The following is a 15,495-nucleotide window of genomic DNA, read 5'->3' as shown; positions in this document are numbered from 1 at the left end:
AGAGGCCATGGTACTTTCATTTGCCTTCTCTGCGAGCTGGGCATGGTGGCGGACTTCTTCCATGGATTTGGGTTCCTTGTTAAACACCCACTGCTTGAGTGATGGTAGAAGTCCATTGACTGTGATGGCTACCAATAGTTTAGTAGGGATGCCTGCTTGTAGTGTGGCTTCTTGCACCCTGCTGAGGTAATTTTCTACCGTCTCTGATGTTTTCTGACTCATAGACAAAACTACAGTGGTAAACATGTGACAGAACGCACATCAGGACTGAATGGCCAATGATCCCGATGTGGAGACCCGCTCTGTCACTTACACACATATTAGAAGTCCGACGGCGATTCTTCATCGTCGACGTAGTCGTAGGTGGGGCGACGGCCTTGGCCGACACTCCGACTAGACGCACAGTCCGTCCACTTCTGTCGGTGATCTAGTCTCCATGGTTGGTCTTGCCGGTTGGTCTCGCTGGATGGTCCCGCCGGTTGGTCTCACTGGATGGTCTCACCGGATGGTCTCCTCGACTGGTTGGTCTCTCCACTGACCATATCAGCCAGGTTTTTATACACAGGGCCATTACGCCACATTGTGCAAGGTCACTGGCCCATGCACAAGTACATGCGTAAGATTAGGCGACTTAGGGAGGTGTTAATTGACATGTATTGATAGCGTTTGAGAATTAAGGGTCCTGCCCGGAGGGGGGTTTATGATAAGAGGGGATACACCGAATGTTTGATGAATACATTACATAGACAAAGGGGATAGAATTTCGGTGCACCCTGGACTTATGTTGAAATAAATAGATCGTTTGAATAAATGAAGTTTTAAGGAAACTTGTAGAAATGATTTAGTCTATGACACGTGTGTGTACGAGCGTTTGTGCGTTTGTGCGTGCGCGCGTTCCATGCATGTGTGCATTAGTCTGTTTGTGTCTGTAGGTTTTAGCTTGGGTCAATAAAATGTTAAATTTAATGGGAACCGGCAACATATGACTCCAGTCTCTCAACCCTATAATACATTATGATGAATTTGACGATGACGATGACGGTGGCGATTCTCCTTCGCAACAGAGCTCATTCCATGTAAAACACATTCAGAACACTGGAACGGCTGCTCGGCGACACCTATATAGACAGTCTCTCAGCCCTATAAAACATTATCATGAAGTTGTTGATGGTGATGATGATGATGATGATGATGATATAGGAACTTACTTTACTGCATTAACTCTGACATGCTTTGGCGCCAAGTCTGTGAACAGAATAAGATTCATTCAGGATATTATTGAAAACTAATAACTTTCTTGCAAGTAAATGTTCAGCGATTGGTCTAACACAAGGTGCTAACATACCGAAACATAAGTCTCATTAACCTATTCAGACAATGACCTACTTTTCAGCCGATCCAAATTTTCTCATGTGAAAGTGAAAATAGACACCACAAACAACTCTGGTTAAACGGAATTCCAATTCCTTGTTTCATAAGAAAATGGTATTTACAAATGAATTTTAATTTTAAACTTTAATGACAGTGTCTTTCTATACTTTATGCCGAGTTTCAGACATCATACTTTAACTATGGAATCACAGACTGCCCCTGTTTGATGAGGTCGTAAACTGATTCACAATGCATCTGGCTCACTGGTTACACCTGTTATGAGTTTTTCTGTACTACACAGTTCAGAGTAGTTCTGTACTCCACAATGCTGTTGGTGTAATATCATTTCCGTACCAGACTTTTTTTTAGCGGCAGAGCCTCCTTTTAAGATTTCCACGATTTCCAGGTTTCCGTTTGTCAGAGCTCGCTGTACGACAGAGTACGCTATACGACGTGTTTGGTAGGATTAGAAGGAACGCAGTGTTGCAATATACAAGTGCTTAGACTTATCCAATCACACTGATTAATATTTAAGCATTCAGTTATATGACATAACATAAAATTCTGGACTGGTTATCGCACTAACTAGCGCAATAGGACGGAACCCAGTAAACAGGAAACGAGACTGTTCTGTAATCGATATTTTGCTTTCTGCTGCTTACAGTCCTCGCTTACAATCGTCGCTTACACCCAAACCAAGTTGGAGGCCGACGCAAATCTGAATGTAACATCGTGTCAGGCTGCTCCAGATCATCAAAACACTGAAAATTTCACATGTTCGTCATTGACCCCTGTTTAATATGTTTTAGTGTTGGTCCATTAAAAGAAAGCACCGCGGCCGTTGTTGAAAAGCATGTGCAGGCGCATCGAGCCGAGTCAGACCCTGAATGAGCGATTATTTTAATTTCTGGAGGCGATTTGAGGCACACCCGGTATTAATGCAAGTTTACTTGCCCAGTGCAACACATCTGGTCATCTGGTCAAGAGCACCCTTTGACATGCAGTACGGCGAAGAATCAGGAAACTGAAATAGGTAATTATTAAGTGGCATTATCTGCTAATATTGCTGTAATATTAACTGTCACAATCTGGTAATATTACAGTAATATTAAGTGCCAGTATTACAGTAATATCATGTGTCACTATCTGCCAATACAACAGTATTACAATGTGTCTATATCTGCCAATATTACAGTAATACCATGTGTCACTATTTAACAACAATACAGTAATGACATGCTTTACTATCCGCCAACATTACAGTACTCTTATGTACCAATATCAGCCAAACCTACAGAATGTGTCACTATCTTCCAATATTAAAGTTATAGCATGTGTAACTATCTTTTGATATTACAGTTGAACAATGTGTCTCCATCAGCCAATATTACAGAAACACAATGTGCCACTATCTGCCTGTATTACAGTAACACAATTTGTCACTATCGGCCAATATCACTGTAATAACATGTGTTACTTATCTGCAAATAATACAGTAAGCCTAGTCAATTTCTTCTATGATTATAATGATACCACGTGTTACTATCTTCGAATATAACAGCATGCATCATTATCTGCCAGTATTATCTTAACAATGTCACCTTGTGACACTATCTGCCAATTACAGTGATACCGAATGTCAGTATTTGGCAGTGTTACAGTCATAGCATGTTTCAGTATCTACCAGTATTACAGTAATACCATGTATAACTATCTCCCAATGTTACATTAATACCAAGTGTCACTATTCGCCAATAGTACGTTAATTATATGCATCACTATTAGTCAATATTACAGCAATACCATGTGTCATTATCTACCAAAATTACTTTAATACCATGTGTCAGTATCTGCCAATGTTACTTTAATACCATGTATCACTATCTATCAATAATACATTGATTCCATGTATCACTTAGCCAATATTACAGCAATGCCATGTGTCACTATCTGCCAATGTTACTTTAATACCATGTGTCACTATCTCCCAATATTACAGTAATAGTATTATGTGCCAATGTCATAGCAATACAATGTGTCACTAGACTGCCAATAGTGAAATAATACGGTGCGTTGCTATCTGCTAATATTAAAGTAATACCACGTGTAACTATCTGCTAGTATTGCAGTAACACCAGTTTGTATTATCTGTCAGTATTACAGTAATACCATGTGTCACTATCTGCCAATACTATAGTCGTATCATTTGGTAATACCTGCCGATATTACACTAATACCATGTGTCACTATCTGCCAATACTACAGTCATACCATTTGGTATTATCCTCCGATATTATAGCAATAACATGTGTCGCTATCTGCCTATTTTATAGTCATGATAAATGTCAGTATCTGACAGTTCCGTGACCGACAACATGTAAAGCAATCTTTGTAACAGGGATGATGAGCCTAACCATCCTATTCCGTTTGACGCTTCGTAGTCTAAACATCGTATGAAGATCAGTTCTACACTCAGTAGGGTGTCGAAGCATACCGCATGTTGTCACGCATAGCTGGAGACGTTGATAACCTTTACATATACACATTACACTTGTAGTATATAACAGAGACATACATAGATGTATTGACATACTGCTTGGAGTCATGCAAAGCTGGAGACGTTGACAATGTTGCCTTTTGTCTTCACTAGGTGAGGCACACATAGCATTGTTAAGTGGTAGACGGCCCTGAAACAACAGAGGGGATGGGACTTGTGAACCTGCACAAAATACTTTTCAAACAAAATATATCACAATCTGTGAATAACACCAAAATCCATGTGCGCGACTAAAGGTATCCTCATACGAGATAAAGCAAGATGAACTGACAAAGGAGAAAACCTACAAAATATTTGGAATCAAGAAACTTCCTGAATAAAAGCTTCACAGAAACACAAAATACTTCTGGAAACACAATAAGAGATAAAAATATAATTGAAAAAGAAATGAAAATGTTCTATAATAAACTTTATCAACAACAGGACATTTCTGATTTTGACTTAAATCATGGTTTTGAAAATATCACTGTTCCAGTCTTAAATGATGATACAGCATCATTATCAGAACGTCAATTCTCTACAGCAGAATTGCTATAAGCCTTAAAATTTAAAGAACAAAAATAGACAAATAAATAAATAAATAAATGCCATACTTGATCAATGGACATCAAAAGGATTTATCGCAGGTCGATGTATTGGCGAAGCTACCAGCTCACGTATGCTATTATGCGTTCAAATTCCAGGCTTATTTCTACAGGTAGACTTTGAAAAAAAACGTTGATAGGGTGGATTAGAAATTTATCGATAAAGCACTAAGTCCTTTTTCATTTTTGGCCCAGTAATTGAGAAATGGATAAATATATTCTACAAAGACAATGGATTTGCTACTTGCAACTTTCTTTCCTATATCGCGCGGCTGTCGTCAAGGTTATCCACTATCACCATACATCTTCCTACTGTGTGTAGCAATCTTTGCCATTATGTTAAGACATAACCAAAATATCAAGGGTATATGAACTGGAAATAGTGAAGATATTCTCTCGCAATTTGCTTATGACACCACTATTATTCTGAAGGGAACTGAGAAATCTTTATACACAGCAATTCATGAACAAACTTTCATTGCTAGGTTTTCAGGACTATATGTTAATACTGACAAAGATAAAATTGCGTGGATTGGGTAACAAATGGAATCTTGAATGGGTAGAAAGTTTTAATTTGCTTGGAATAGACTTTGATACAGATTTGGATGTTACGGTGCAAAAGAATTATCAAGATAAATAGAAAATATTGAAGATAATGAACATTTGGTCATTCAGGACATTAACTCATTTGGGAAGAACTGCAATCCTAAAATCACTTCTCTTGCCTAAAATGTTCCACCTTTTTGCAATGTCACCTTTTAACCTAAACCATGATATTGAAGATGAACTGTTTTCGATTTATTTGGGGTGGAAATGTTGACAAAATAAAGAGACAGAAAATGTAGCTTACACATAAAATTGGAGGAACTGAAGTACCACATGTTCCAAAACAATCTAGTCACAAAAACAGTCTTTTCTTGAAAAGAATCTTAACAAAGAAAATTGAACCTCCAAAATCTTTTTTTTTTTTTTGTGATACCTCCACTATCACCAAGTGTCTTTGAAATTGGAACAAGTCAAATTAGAAGATATGCAACTAATATAAGCTGCCCTTTTTGGAGCGATGTATTTGGGCAAACTGCATTGAAACGTTATTAGAAATACCGTCACGTTTTACATAATCTGTTAAAATCCTTAGAACATATTGTTAACTGTAGAACACTGATATGTATTAATCTTATCTTACATGGCAATGCAGGTCTCTCAACTACTGAAAACTGCAATGTTTTCAAATGTGGACATATCTATATCTCTCAAACAAAACACATTCTCAGCTAACATCTGCTGTACATATTCTATCCTATGTCTGTCACTTGTGTACAATATTGTATGATAAATTGTGTAATTATCGGAAAAAGGCATGTCTAAGTAGGATAACGTGTCCAATACTTTCCCTAATGAATAACATGTGTTAAAAACAAAACCGCAATGTTAAGGAGATTTCCGTTGTGGTTTAACAATAAAGTAATTATTGGCAATAATTGGCTGTTAAAGTTTTACAGGATAAAGATGGAAATTATTTGGATTTTACTGCATTTGTAACTAAATTTCAGTGCAATGCCAACTTTTTATCCTATCAAGTGTGATCGGTTGTGTAAATCGCCTACAGAAAAGTATAATTTTGCTACCCTAAACTCAGACCACCTGTTGTTAGAATCGCCATTAGTGCCTTACGATGTTAATAAACTATTAGGTTCTGACATGGGTAACATGTTGTTTAATATTACTCTACTCCCATCAGTATTTATGAAATCAGCCTCAAACTCAAAAATTGGAAATCATACTTAACTCTAACATTGATGAATAGGATTGGAGAATTTACAACATTATACCATTTAGATGCACACAGAGTACAGCATTAAGATGGGTGCAAATGAAAATTGTTAAAAATATTCTAGGCACAAATTACTACTTATATAAGATAAAAGTCTCACCAGTGTGTAGCTATTGTGAAGAAATGTTAAAAGGGTGGCTCATGTCTGATGCTGGAGTAATTATTAATCTTACTTCACAAATCATACTATTTGGATAAAAAGAAAAACGAAATGATCCTTTAAATATAATTTGCTTCATATTAAGCAGACAATTTGTCACAATCGAAGGTATGGAATAGTTCCAAATCAAAAGCGTATTTATAGAATCCGCTGCCAAGACTATTATGTCTCAATACGTATTGCTTTTACAACAAGCTCTTATGATAAATTTACAACATTTTGGCCATCTTTTGCATACTTTATGTACCTAATATATTATCTACTTAGGATATAGTCCAAATTTAACATATTAAATGTCAGCAAGAATTAGTTCATGGATATTTACTGCTGTATAGACATCGCTGTTAGCGCCTTCATACCAGACACATTCTACCCCTGTACTTGAAAGTGTTACAAACTTTCAGCTCAGTCCCCTTTGTTGATTTTATGGGACATGTTACTATACTCTGAAAAAATATGCAAAATAATCCATGTGAGCTAAATTTCAACCTTACAATCATCTGGCTGCCTTTAACTGGACATGATTTGATGAAAACAGGTCTAAATACCGATAATGTAATTCAAGTTCTCTTTAAAAATTGAGGTGTTCTCTTAGAAATCAAGTTAATTACTCGAAATATTACTTAGAAATGTTGTCTTGAAAATATTTAAATTATCAAGTTGCAACTTGTCTTGAAAATTCAAATACGGACATATTGAAGAAAATATTTTATTCATCAAATGAATCTTCAAAGGTAACAACGTTATTGATTGAGTTGTTTTTTTAAAAGATAATCATTTAAACAAATATATGAACAAACTGGTATTCCGAAAAGTAATGTGGTTTTAGTAATAACAGTGGTTAATTCTAATGCGTGTGTTTTCCGAGATGGGTACGATAGTATTCGAGAATCTCAGTGTGACACAGTTTCTCGCCATCACTGAAAAAGGGTCTGAGGGCATCCTACATGCGGATTATTTGAAAGCCTGTTATCTCACCTGACATTGATGTTGAATATCTTGTCAAAGTCCTCAAGACTTGTTGTTTCAATAGTGCCACTGCCATAGACCCCGGCGTTGTTAACCTAAACATAAATTTAACCTTTCGGCAATTTGATTGTTTCTTTGTTTTTTCAACGCCGTATTCAGCAATGTTCTAGCTATGTGAGCGTTAAAAATCAGCTGCTCGCCAATGTCTCAAACATGTCTGCAACTAATACTCACCACTATGTCCAAACTGGTTGTAGCTTTTGCTCACTAGCATATCGACCCTGCCTTCAGCTTCTACTCGTCAACTGGTACGTCCCACATACCTGCTGCTGCTACCCGCCAGTATGTCCAACCTGATTGTAGCTTTTGCTCACTAGCATATCGACCCTGCCTTCAGCTTCCCTCGTCAACTGGTACGTCTCACATACCTGCTGCTGCTACCCGCCAGTATGTCCAACCTGATTGTAGCTTTTGCTCACTAGCATATCGACCCTGCCTTCAGCTTCTACTCGTCAACTGGTACGTCTCACATACCTGCTGCTGCTACCCGCCAGTATGTCCAACCTGATTGTAGCTTTTGCTCACTAGCATATCGACCCTGCCTTCAGCTTCTACTCGTCAACTGGTACGTCTCACATACCTGCTGCTGCTACCCGCCAGTATGTCCAACCTGATTGTAGCTTTTGCTCACTAGCATATCGACCCTGCCTTCAGCTTCTACTCGTCAACTGGTACGTCTCACATACCTGCTGCTGCTACCCGCCAGTATGTCCAACCTGATTGTAGCTTTTGCTCACTAGCATATCGACCCTGCCTTCAGCTTCTACTCGTCAACTGGTACGTCTCACATACCTGCTGCTGCTACCCGCCAGTATGTCCAACCTGATTGTAGCTTTTGCTCACTAGCATATCGACCCTGCCTTCAGCTTCTACTCGTCAACTGGTACGTCTCACATACCTGCTGCTGCTACCCGCCAGTATGTCCAACCTGATTGTAGCTTTTGCTCACTAGCATATCGACCCTGCCTTCAGCTTCTACTCGTCAACTGGTACGTCTCACATACCTGCTGCTGCTACTCACCAGTATGTTCAACCTGAATAAATGTGCTACTCAACTATATGTCCAGCCTCCTACGGCTGACACTCACCAATCTGTGGAATCTGCGTAAAGCTGACATTCATCAATCTGTCTAGCCAGTCTACAGGTGCTACTCGTCACTATGTCCCACCTGTCTCATCAACACATCCCGGCTGCCTACAGGTGCTATTCACCAATCTGTCCGCCTAGAGCTGCCACTGACCAATATGTCAAGCCTGCCTTCAGCTTCTACTGACCAAATGTCCCTCTTGCCTACAGCTGCTACTCACCAATCTCTTCCACCTGCCTAGAGCTGCTACTCACTATTATTTCAAGTCTACCTGCAGCTGTTACTCACGAATATGTCAAACCAACCTACAGCTGCTACTCACCAATATGTCAAGCCAACCTACAGCTGCTACTCACCAATATGTCAAGCCAACCTACAGCTGCTACTCACCAATATGTCAAGCCAACCTACAGCTGCTTCTAACCAGTATGTCAAGCCAACCTACAGCTCCAACTCACCAATATGTCAAGCCTGCCTGCTGCCGCAATGGCTCCATCCACGATACTCTGTGTATCGTTCTCTTTAGTCAAATCTCCAATCAGAAGCACGGGCTGTGTTAGACAAACAGGAAATCAGATTGCTACCAATATTGTAACTAAACGGTTCTTAAAGGTTTACGCAAACATGGGCCTGAAGAGATGGGTCTATGCGTTGTACAAATTAGTTACTACATGTTCCATGTTTTAAGTGTTCGTCACTGTATATTGGCATTCCAGTTTTACAAATATACAACACATGGGATTTCCAGTGTGTATCTACAGATTCCTTAAACCGGAATTCCTGTTCACCTCATCTTGTCCGTACCTGTTCGATGTGATGAAACCTCTTACACTTGTACATCCATATATACACTTAAGGTCAGCTTGCTTGTTCTTCATCTTTATTTGTCAAAGACTTGTTTCACAGCAAAGAGTTAAACAAATGTGCATAACATAAAAGTGTATAAAATAAATGTTATTTGAAAGGTTATAAAAATAACCCAAATGTAATACGTAGCAAAGCACTTTGCATGGCGTTTGATGTCACGTGTCGCGCGTGGCACGTGCACTTCGTCCACAATGAACTTTCTGCACGTTTTTGACATCTAAGTGAGTGAGTGAGTTAATATTTAACGTCACATCGGCACTATTTCAGCCATATCGTGACGAGAACATTCAGCAATAAAAACGACTATTGTGTCCATTATAAAACCTGTCAACGAAGGACAGTAAAACAACTAGGATATCACAATTAGCATTAAAACTAGTGTGGAAAGGTAAAACTGATATCATTATATGGACAATACAGTATAAAAACAGGCTATAGATCGCCAACAACAGAAGGTAGATCACCACACTAGGGACCATGGGGACTTACAGTACCTTTGCTACCTGCATGGTCCCTAGTTGGATTTACACCATCCCCTCTGCCGCTGGCGATTGTAAGAAATTGTAGCCAAAATTAAAATAACACAAATACTACACTTAAAAGTCCTGGAAAGTATAAATTTACTTTGAAAATTTTGGGACTTACGTACCCTCTCAGGAGGACAATTATTTTACAATACTTCAACCCCCGTTGAGGGTACAGCCTCTAATGATCAATGTTCCTAATCTATACTACCAACCATTAAAATACAACTATCTACAGGACATATCAATTATAATTCAACAAGGAAATCGATTTCCCTTAAAAATCCAATAATTAAATGAGTATTGACTGTGTTAAAAAGATCCGAAAGTGTTTTTACATTGAAATATTTGTCCCTTATGATGGAGAATTCAACACAGTCAAGCAGGATATGCTTGACCGTGGTTCTCTCATCACAAGGGATGCAAAATGGAGGATCTTCACCTTTCAACAGGTATGCATGGGTATACCTTGTATGACCAATACGACATCGTCGTAGTATGACCTCTTCAAATCTGGACTGACAACCCAAGTGGGTATAACCAATGTAAGGTTTTATTTCATGCAATTTATTGATACCCACCTGGGTGTCCCACTTCTTCTGCATCAGATCACGGATATAAGATCTAATTGCAGTTTTATAATCACTGTATGGAATAAGAAGTGGAGTCACAGATTTGTTGAGTGCTGCCTTAGCAGCAATGTCAGCCAGCGTATTCCCTGAAATTCCTACATGGCTAGGTAACCAACAAAGGACGATGTCGCATTGGCCAGTTGCAAGATCATTATACAATTCAATAATGTCAATTAAAAGTGGATGTTTACATGATAAATTTTTAATCGCCTGAAGACAAGAAAGAGAGTCTGAACAGATTATATATTGTTTACGTTTAGGGTGTCTTTGAATATATCTAAGAGCTGTTAATATGGCGTTAGCTTCTGCTGTAAAAATAGAACTATTATCTGGTAATCTAGAAGATATTGTTCTGGATCCAATGACAGTGGCACAAGCCACAGCACCACCGTCCTTGGACCCATCTGTAAATAAGGATTTATAATTGCTATATTTATGTTTCAATTGATGATATTCTTGTTTATACTGTAATTCATTAGTTTCTGATTTTTTAAATGTAGTTAATGTTAGGTCAACTTGTGGCCTAACCAATTGCCATGGAGGAGAAGAAAGAAGACGGGAGGGAGCTATGTTTTTAAGCTCAATGCCGGCTGAAGAAAGAAAGGGTTTAATTCTGTGCCCTAGAGGCGGAACAAGAGGAGACTTCTTGTCGTACAAATCCTCATAAAGGGGATTAAACACACAGTTATACGCAGGGTTAGATTCATTAGAGTGTAATTTAGTAATGTATTGTAAGGACAATTTAATACGACGTTGTGTAAGAGATGGTTCATCGGCCTCAACGTAGAGACTGTCAATAGGTGAAGTTCTAAAGGACCCAAGACAAAGTCTTAGACCTTGATGATGGACAGAATCTAATTCAGGCTGCTTTTGCAGGCTCCACCATATACGATGGAGCCATAATCAAGTTTTGAGCGAACGAGTGATCTGTATAAGTGAAGGAGGGTAGTCTGATCCCCTCCCCACTTTGAATTAGAAACAACCTTCAATAAATCAAGTGCCTTTAGGCATTTGGCTTTTAGGGATTTAATATGGGGCAAAAAGGTCAAATGTGAATCGAAAATTAAACCTAAAAACTTAGCTTCCTTGACAACTTTGATGGGGCTGCCACTTAGAAATAGTTCTGGGTCTTTATGGGGTTTGTATTTACGGCAAAAGTGTATACAACTGGTTTTTGATTTAGAAAATTTAAATCCGTTTTCGAGGCACCATTTGTTTATTTTGTTTAAGCATAACTGCAGTTGTCGTTCAATAGTACGCATATTTTTACCTCGACAAGAAATATTAAAATCATCCACAAATAAAGATCCATCAATTGAGTCATTTAAAACTTTAGATAAACTGTTGATCTTGATGCTAAAAAGAGTGACAGACAAAATACTGCCTTGTGGAACACCCTGATCCTGACTGTAATGATCAGAGAGGGTAGAACCCACGCGGACCTGAAATTGCCTGTCATTTAAAAAGTTGGATATAAATTGAGGCAAGCGGCCTCGTAATCCAAAGTCATGTAAATCTTTTAAGATTCCATATTTCCATGTCGTGTCGTAAGCTTTCTCTAAATAAAAAAAGATCGACACTGCGTGTTGTTTATTAATAATGGCATTTTTTACAAAAGACTCCAAGCGTACTAAATGATCGACAGTACTTCTGTTTTTACGGAAACCACATTGTATATCTGTTATGAGGTTATTGGTTTCCAAGTACCAAACAAGTCGATTATTTATCATACGTTCCATGGTCTTACAAACGCAGCTAGTTAGTGATATTGGTCTATAATTGGAGGGATCAGTATGATCACGACCGGGCTTAGGTATGGGAACAATAATAGCATCACGCCATGACGAAGGAAATGTTCCAGATGTCCAAATGTCATCAAAAATATGTAAGAGCGTCTCTAAACAAGACTCAGGTAAGTGCTTGAGGAGCTGATAATGTATACCATCACTGCCTGAAGCAGTATCGTGAGCCTGGTCAAGAGCAGTATGAAGCTCATGCATCGAAAATGTTTCATTATAATCTTCCCCATTATCTGAATTGAAATGAATAGTTTTCTTTTCTTGCAGTTTTTGATATTTTTGGAATTCGGGTACATAATTAGATGAGGAAGAATGTTTGGCTAACGTTTCACCTAATTTATTTGCAATATCTGATTTATTGGTCAATAATCGATTCCCATCTTTAAGATGGTGAACGCTAGATTTAGAGCCCTTACCTTTGATTTTCTGGATCATATTCCATACCTTTGATATTGGTGTGCGCGAATTAATCTTTGATACGTAGTTCCGCCAAGATTGGCGTTTATTTTGCTTGAATGTACGGCGTGCTTTGGCATTTAAAATTTTAAATTTGTCCAAATTATGGACCATGGGATGGCGACGGAAAAACATTTCAGCTTTCTTTCGTGCCTTCCTAGCCTGTTTGCATTCATTGTTAAACCATGGTTTACGCACATGTGGAATTGCAGAGGACTTTGGGATACACTCTTCAGCTATGTTATTTAGTTCATCTGAAAAACATTGTATGGCATCAGGTATATCATGAAAAAGTTCAGGTGTGAGTTTGTCAGCACATAGACTTTTATATAAAGTCCAGTTAGCCTTTTTAAAATTCCACCTTGATGATGGAGGAGCATCTGACGGAGCAATAGCTTTGAGAATGGTTGGAAAATGATCACTGCCACACAGGTCATTGTGGACTGACCATTCAAACTGATTCAGAAGATCCGGGTCTGTCATGGACAGATCAAGGGATGAATAAGTACCTGTACCGGGATGTAAATACGTGTTGGATGTATCATTAAAGAGGCATATGTCATTGTTGGCAAGAAAATCTTCCAGTACTTTCCCCTTATTATTAGTGTGTGCACTTCCCCAAAGAGGGTTGTGTCCATTCAAATCTCCCATGATGATACAGGGCTTGGGAAGTTGATCATACAACGCCTGAAGATCAGCATGCTGAAGAGATGAAGAAGGAGGAACATAGAGTGAACACAATGTAAGAACAATGTGCAAAGTTACTCGGACAGCAACAGCTTTGAGGGGGGTATTCAGAGAAACCGGGCTATGAATAATACCTTGTCTCACCAGAATCGAAGAACCTCCTGTTGCTTTAACACCCGGGGGTGAGAAGAAATTGTATGAACTGTACTGCCTTAAGTCAAGTTTCTCATTATTTGGTAAATATGTCTCTTGTAAACATAGAGCTGAAGGTTTAAAATCCTGTATAAGTAACTGTAAATCATTAAAATTATTCCGCAGTCCTCTGCAATTCCATTGAATGATATGTGAGTCATTCATGGGGGCTTAATTTGAGAACGGGATTGAGGTCTGCTATCCTTCACAATGTGCGAGGGACTAATCTCCATGTCAAGAGGTTCAAATGAATTATGAACCTCAACAGTATTTGGAAGTGAAGAAGGTACCTCCAAGTGCTGGAGGGACCTGGCTTTTCTTCCCATTTGTTTCTTTTCTTTTCTGGATAACTGGGCTGCGCCCTGAACTGCCTTGTTGGATGTATTGTCTGGCATAATATCAGTTTGAGATGCTGATGTTGACGTTTTAGCCTCAACCTGGGGATTTGGAGCTACTGTGTCTAGTGTTGTTTGGCAAGCTACAGATACTGTCACCGGAGCTGGTCTAGATTGTTGAGTTGATACAACTGCTGAAAAAGTTTTAGTTGACGAAGAAGATGCAGATGATTGTGACATCAATAACTTTTTAGCCTCATGATATGAAATGTTGTTTTTGCACTTAAGTTGAAGAATTTTTGATTCATGTTCGAAAACTGGACATGATTTGGAAGAGGCCAGATGTTTTCCGTTACAGTTTGCGCACTTTAAAGTTTCTGTAGCGCATGTGGAACTGTCATGAGCATCACTGCAGCGAGAGCACACAGTGTTGCGATTGCAGTTCTTTGCTCCGTGGCCAAACCTTTGACACCTGTAACATCTGAGAGGGTTTGGAACGTAAACCTCAACACCGATATTGAAATAACCCGCTTTAACACTTGTTGGCAATTTTGGAAGGGAAAACGTGAAGAGATAGGTGTTGGTCAGTATAACATTGTCATTTTGCTTTTTAGTGAAACGTTTCACATCAGTGACTCCTTGACTCTTCATTTCAGCAACAATATCCTTCTCACTCATCTCAGATAGACATCGAGCACGATCGCGTACAATTCCTTTACAGGAATTTAATGTTTTGTGTTCTGAAACGGAAACCTCAACGTTGGCAAACTGTTTAATAGACAGAAGATTCAAAGACTGCTGTTTACGTAAACATTCCACTAGCAAAGAGCCGGAGCGCAGGCGAGTAACATTTTTCACTTCGCCACAATATCCATTGACAGCTTTTGAAATTGCAAAAGGGTTCAGTTTAATTGGATTGTGATCTAAAGCCTCAATAACGATAAATCGAGCCCAGGAATCTACATTAATGCCATGATCATCATCACACGAACTTGCATCCAAATGCCGTCTTTTTGAACCGGAGTGTATTTGAGACATAATGAAAAAGGTGTGGTTCAACAACCCTGCTCCCCACCCACCACGGAGTGTCAACCAGGACGGTGTCTAATTGCAATGGGTCTCCAGAATACAAACACCAGGGATACAGGGATGTTATACTCCAGTGAGTATGACACAAATAGCAGTATTTGTATACCAAAGTACATGCCAGGGAGGTTCAGCCCAGTGACAAGAAATTGGAAACATACCGAATTTGGAGGTCAACCTCACCAGATTGGCCCATGAGCCACAGCCTTCTGGCATAGGACTCTAGGCAGTTAAACATATTAATAATTTGAACAATGGAAAGTAAAGAGGCAAACACCCAAATGCGACGAAAAT

The 15,495-nt window shown here is 38.9% G+C and overlaps 1 pseudogene; it reads right to left on the bottom strand.

Moving 5' to 3' along the window:
* LOC137287901 (3-oxoacyl-[acyl-carrier-protein] reductase FabG-like) overlaps positions 1 to 15,495 on the bottom strand; it is a 36,200-nt pseudogene that overhangs the window by 13,635 nt on the left and 7,070 nt on the right.

This window comes from Haliotis asinina, chromosome 6 (genome assembly GCF_037392515.1).
Source record: "Haliotis asinina isolate JCU_RB_2024 chromosome 6, JCU_Hal_asi_v2, whole genome shotgun sequence".
NCBI classification, from domain to species: Eukaryota; Metazoa; Mollusca; class Gastropoda; order Lepetellida; family Haliotidae; genus Haliotis; species Haliotis asinina.
The sequence above is the reverse complement of the archived record's forward strand: the minus strand, read 5'-3'. Positions and strand labels throughout refer to the sequence as shown.